This window comes from Ambystoma mexicanum, chromosome 3q (genome assembly GCF_040938575.1).
Source record: "Ambystoma mexicanum isolate Mex_15411 chromosome 3q, UKY_AmexF1_1, whole genome shotgun sequence".
Lineage (NCBI taxonomy): Eukaryota > Metazoa > Chordata > Amphibia > Caudata > Ambystomatidae > Ambystoma > Ambystoma mexicanum.
This window is the reverse complement of record NC_090926.1, coordinates 633375498-633382236: the sequence shown is the minus strand read 5'-3', so window position 1 is coordinate 633382236 and position 6739 is coordinate 633375498. Positions and strand designations below refer to the sequence as shown.

At 42.6% G+C, this 6739-nt stretch overlaps 1 long non-coding RNA gene across 1 annotated transcript; it reads left to right on the top strand.

Annotated features, from left to right (window-relative positions):
• Window positions 1-1246: 1246 nt before the first annotated feature.
• On the top strand, window positions 1247-2098 carry LOC138581897 (uncharacterized). The gene is made up of 2 exons (XR_011304852.1): window positions 1247-1599; window positions 1710-2098. It is a non-coding gene; the product is annotated as an uncharacterized lncRNA (long non-coding RNA).
• Window positions 2099-6739: the final 4641 nt, after the last annotated feature.

The following is a 6739-nucleotide window of genomic DNA, read 5'->3' as shown; positions in this document are numbered from 1 at the left end:
CACATTAAACATCTTCGTGATAATTTTCCCTTTGGCCAGTTTTTACGCCTTAAAAGGAATAGTTCTACGAAAGAAATATACGAGGCGGAGGCGAACACTCTCATGAAAAAACTGAGACAGAGAGGGTACCCTAATAAACTGGTGAAAAAATCAGCCAAAAGGGCTTTTAATAACAACCGAGAAGCACTAGTGGAACCAAAACCTGTTAAACCTAAAGATGATCGTATTGTGTGTGTGAATACCTTTTCTAAGCGGAGCTTTCAGATCACCAACATCATTAAGAAGAATTGGAAAATCTTTCAAACGACCTCCCCCTCTATGAGTGTGCCGATCTTTGCTTATAAAAGGAGCACGACGATAGGTAACAGGGTTAGTAACAGCAAACTTAAACCTATCCCTATCCAGGAACCCAGATTAACCACCCTATGGGGTCTACCTGAACCTACCGGTCACTATCCTTGTGGCTCGTGCGGGGTCTGTAAATTGACCTCTATAACTAAAAATGTAGATGTTGGCCTGTCAAAGCTCTGGACACAGAAAAACTTGACTAATTGTAACACCGAATTTGTGGTGTACCTGATCACTTGTAAATGTGGACTGCACTATGTAGGGAAAACAACCCGCAAAGCCAAAACTCGTATCATGGAACACCGGAGCTGTCTCAAGAGCAGAACTGAAAATGCCCCCATGGTGAAACATTTCAATCTTCTGAAGCATCATCACGAGGATTTCAAATGGACAATATTGTTATCACTTAAAGGATCTAACTATGCCACCCGGGAGAAAAAATTGCTTTATATGGAACAAAAGATGATATATACTCTGCAGAGTGACATCAGGGGTCTTAACGAATCTATTGAATGGTACAACATATAATCGTTTACACTCACTTGATCCCTTACCATCGTTTTTTGTAGACTGTGTGCTACCTAGTGTACTAATTCCTTGTCCGGTCTGAGCCATTCCATGATGGCTGCCATGACTAACCACATTGCTCTACATCTCTTTTCTCTTCCAACATAGTTGTAGGACTACTGTATTTCCCTGACTACCACTCGCACATCGGTCGCCCAGTCCTGCTGCACTGCTGCCCGCATAACAGACGACACTCTCCGTACTATCTACACAGCACTAGCGCTGGCGGCAGGATTATATCCTGGGGCTGTCGGATTTGGTCACGACTGACACTCTTACTGCCAACTTGAAGGTATTGCCTGTGGGGTAGTTGTTTACTTTTGAGTGTTACTAGCCGCCTTCTGTCTCCTATAAACACACGAGATTAGAGACTATACCTTGAACTACCTCTTTAGGTTCTAGTCACCGACTTCTTCTCAACTTCTGGAATTATATGGGGCACACTGTGGATAATTCGTTTTGTCTCTCAGCACTGGGTTTCTCTCACCCGGACACCTTTTCATATGTTTTTTATGCGATACTAGTTTCGCTATTTGCTAAGCCTAAGCACATATCCTGCTTTTTTAGTGAGCTACTACTCAGCGCTCATTTGGATGTTTTTTCTATATCCTAGGTAGAGACGACCCTCAGTTCTACACCGCCTACTACCTTTCGAGTAGAGAGCACCCACAGGCATCAGTGGAGGTATTTATTTCCCTCTATTTAGATGCCTTGGTTCATGTATTTTGAACATGCAACAATAATGGCTAATTTGAAGCTCATGTTTTGCGCTTTTTTTGTTCTTTACTTTACAGATGCTACGAATACTTCAAATGTCATCATTTCGTTTTTAAATGTTGTCTTGGTTACGTGGTCACCTGTATATCTCCTGATGAATGTTCCATAATAACTGTAGGAACTGAAACATGTCGAGCTAATACTCTGTACTGGCACCAGAGTTATTAAGTTTTTTGACATACTGATTCTAATTACTGTAGAGTACGTTGCACTTTCTGTAAAGCGTACCTCTTGATGTTGAGTGTATCCCTGTTTTTGATACACTGTCAATTAGCTAATTCTAGCTTATCACGTAACGACTGTTTGATATATGTTTAAATGTTTATGAATTGTATGTACTGTGGACCACACTATTTAATCACTTTTTAGGTCATAATTCTATTAAATCTGATGTTTATCATTTTAACCACGACTGGTCCTTTTGTGGCTCTCCCAATGGGAGCTCTTTATATGTGTGGCATCTACACTATAGCTCTGTCTCCTCTTTAAACATGTAAATCTGGAAGTTACACCAACATCTTTGAGTACCACCTTATAGTTAAAATCACTCACACCTGATAACTGAACTGCCCCCTTAATGAGGAGTTTGACTCTATCCACTAGCTTATAGTAGGCTGGACAATACACAACTTTCATATGGTGAATGATGTGCACCTCTTCTAAAAATGAACTCCCTTGTTGAGAGCACTGCACCAATTTGTATGTAATCAGAGAGACAAGAATTCCTTTTCAGGAGGGACCGAATGCATCACCTCCCCAATTGGTCAATATGTAAGTGCAGCCAACCAGCACCACTAGATAGCAGATGTGATCCCAGGGCATCAAATTGATCAATCAATTCAACACCCAGCTTGTACTTTTTCAGGTACTGCCATACCACTGAAAGGAGGGCACACTGCTGTTTTGGATGCATTGCTCCCCTCACATAGCACACAGTTTCAAACCACTTCCTCAATCTCATTATCTATTTTGGGCCACCAATAATGCACCTTGTGGTGACATTTACATATGTTGCATCCACACTATTGTTTAGTGGATAAAATCCTCCTCTCCCTAAGGGTGGGGGGACGAGTGTTAGGGAGAATTTTCATTTCTGTGGAATTATAATTTAAAAAAAAAAAGTTTTTATTTATTTAACGTCATTTCAATGGTTATACAATCAACAACCTTTAATCACGAATGTATCTTTTCTTAAGAGACAAAAAAAGAAAATCAATTTAAAAGAAATTCAGCCATCATCAGCAAACTTTCCTGGCTAGTGATTAAAAATGTCACCAAGGCCAGAGTAATTGGTATTTTTTCACCAGCAACATCTTCCACCATAGGGCATTAGATCTAGACCCATACTTATGTATTACATCAGTCATTAAAAACTCTCTTTGTGCTGACAAGGCCATACAGTCCATCACCAAATGTTGCAGTTTTTCAATCGAATCAACTTCTTTACATAATCTACACCTTAAAGAACCTTCCTCATGGGCCCTTAACCACAGGGTTTCCTTCGTTTTTTTTCTGACTATGAGTTTTGGTTTCTTACTGTTTAATTGAGTCTGGAAAACTCCATAGGCATCAGTGTTTTGTATTGTGACACACAACACCTTCTGTGCAGTGCCACTGCTGAGAGTCTTAATGTTTAACTACATTTTCTCAGATACAACTACTGTTCCCACGTATAATAAGATGACTTTTGTCTTACTTGCCTTTTCTTTTGTGGTTTCTGCACACACCACTGTATATGGAGTGCTGAGGGGTTTACATAGTGACTCCTCATCCCACTTCTCAAGTAACTTTTTGTTACACTAACTAACTTGAATAGCTTGTGGCAGGGGTTTCTTTTTTACTACCCTTTTGCCATAGATCTGCAGCGCAGCATCCAGGGATGACAATTTCCCCAAAATGGCCCCTGTGTTCTTTTTTTGCCATTTCTTGTTAGTGAGCTCCTTCTGGGCTTTTACTCTGTTGTTTGAATCAGGTTTGAGTCCTTTATGCATTCCGCCTTTAGCTGGCTTCAAGACTGAATCCTACCCAGACTGCAGTGTGTCTGGAAAGGAAGGAAGTAAGGGAGGATCCCAAAACCTCCCTGTCCACCCAGTTCAGATTGGATAGCTGGCTGTCCGCTACAACAGCCACCCTGCTGGGTTATTGACAGCCTATGGTTGTGAATGAATGGGAACTTGCTGAAAAGGTGAGGTATTTGAGACTAGAGGCATAGTCAAACACTGGAGGTCATCATGAAGAAGATGTGAAGAGACGGCAGCAGCACCACCCTGAACTGCAAAATGCCTGGTGAAGACCTGCAGCTGTGCTGACCCCGTTTTCATTTTGACTGGGAAGACCTGCAAGGGACGACTTCCTCCCTTGGGCTGGTGGAACCACTAGTCTTGAGAAAAGCTTAATTTTCACGCAACCCCTGACTTGCTGTGACTTTCCAAGGCTGTAGAATCCCAATGCCCGGAGAACTCTAACCATCATCGAGTGCATTTTCTTCGGAAGTGTGAATCGGGCCAAAACTTTATGGGCATCCAGATGTTTCTACAGAAGCAGGAGATCTTTATCGAGAGTCCCCTCATCAGAGTCCAGGACCGAGGGATCAAATAACTTCCAACTGGAGCTGTTTGATTTTCTTTGGCGCTGAGAAAAAGCTGCCAAAACCACAAAACGCCACTGAATGAAGGAGAATCCATTGCTGCCGGGTGCCTCTTTCGAGTGCTGCTGCAGGAGCCTGCCAGACATTCTCCCTTTCGTCACCACAACCAGTGACCAGGAACAAGGGTATGCTACACAGCAACAGGAAGGCATCCCGCTGGAACCAATTCTTCAATTCACAGGTACTGTGGGGCTTTGGGTACATCTACCTTTTGCCAATTGTGATACTTCCAAGCTTGATGAGTACTAGTTTAAACCCTTTTTAGTTGACCTCAACATACCCGCACTGACCTCCAAGCTTTTGCTTCTTCAAAGTGGGTCACCTTGAGCTTCTGTGATTTTCCACTGATTTAATGACTATTTTAGAACATTGTTCTAAGAAGACAGCATGAGAACTTTGAACTGACTCATTATCTTTGGCTGTCCTGGCTCCCTAAAGGCCACCTTCTGAACCTATTGACTTTAGCAGTGCATGTTCCCTTACAGGTTTTAATTGTCGATCACTTTTATTGCTGGCATAAAAGACTGTGTACATCCCTTTGGGAGAATCTGTTTTAGTAATTACAAAGTAGTTAAACATTAGTGGCACAGCACAGAAGGTGCTGTGTGTCAAAATGAAAAAAACAGATGTGTATGGAGTTTACCAGTCTCCATTAAACAGTAAGAAAGCAAAAATCCTAGTCAGAAAAACACACAAGGGAGTGGGGGAAAAGTCCCACTCAGGAGTCAAATTTAAAAAGCACTACGTCCTGCAAAATAGCTTGGTGTCTCTAAGGTTAAAGGGAATTGGCACAGAAATGGAAATTATCCCAAATAGTCATCTCCCAAACTAAGGGACAGGAGGATTTAATCAACTCCTGGATGAATCTCTTATTCCAGTCCTTCATATTTACTGGAGAGATCACCAGCATTTTGGTGATTGCATCCTGACCTATGTTCAATGGTAAAATCAAGTCCTTGGAGCCTGATAGACCTTCATTTACATTACCCATCTCAAGGGTTGGTGGTCAGTCTGAATAAGGACTGCCACTGCCGCGTTTTGAAAATAAAAAATAAAAGGTGATAAAAATGGCCACCAGGAAAGGGAAAACGTAGTCCATTTTCCCTGTCCATGGTGGCCATCGTGAGCAGACACGCTGGGAACAAAAGTGTTTCCAGCTGGTTTGCTCCCAAGAAAAGAAGAAAAAAGAAGGTAAGTGGGGTTGGGAAGGTGAGGAGGGGATAGTTTGCAGGGTAGGGGGTGGAGGAAAAAAAACACGTACCTGAGTCCCTGGCAGGGGACGAAGGCAGCCTCCACCAATGGCAAGGCTCGGAACAGGGATTGCCCTGTTTCAAGCCTCCTCATTTGCTAAAGGGCTGTCACGCCCCTTGCTGTTAACAGAGTATCTGGCACATGCGGGACGCACTAACGCACACGGGAATACCATGTGGCATGGCTCGGAAAAGAGTTTTCCCGGTGTGCAGCGCATGCCGGGTACTAATGTTCTGTAATGAGAGACAAGGATGAGGTGGATGTTAATATTCAGTAATGAAGTTCTGGGATGAGGTGGATGATACCTGGTATGGCAGTATTGGGACAAGGAAGATGATGATGTGTGATAATGAGGGACTGAGGCGAGGAGGACGATGATGCACAGACATAAAGGACATTGTAATATGGAGAGAATGATTAACGTTAATGAGAAACCAAAATGAGGAGTATGATGCCTGGTAATGAGACTCTGGCATGAGGAGTACAGTGATCAGTAATGTGAGACTGGGACAAGGTGGAGGATCATGTGGGGTAATTGGACTGACATGAGGCAGATAATGATTCACTGTAATGAGGGTATGGATGTAAGGATTGGCATGTATCAAGGGTGTAGAAGAAACAGATTGTTGGATGTTTGTTTGTTTATTTATTTACAAAGCGCATCAAATCCAGAGGTATCTGGGTGAATGTGTATTACATTAAAAAAATGATAGGGGTCATTTCATCTCTGGAAGGTTGCTCTGTCAGTCAGATTCCCCTTTCAAAGGTTCCATGCCAAAAGTATAGTGTGTACATGTGCCCTGCTGCATACATTTCCTGATCTGCAGAACCTGCTCCACCAGTGGCTCGGAGCAGGTTCAGAGGACAAAAGTGCCGAGCTGCAGTAACAGCCAAGTTTCTGCAACACAGGGTGTGCACTTACGACATGCATCCCTGTACAAAAATCCTATAATTATGCGTTTATTATCCTGGTGGCAGATGCATATTTAAATATAAGCCCTACCTGAGTTATTGTATGGTGGATGGTATTCATAGTTATTACAGCCATGTCAATTTAATATCACACATATGGCAGTCCTGTGAGCCTAGCTCAGCTGTGAAATGATTATGTGCATTTTCCCCAGACAGGGTGGCCTTGCTACTGCTAGC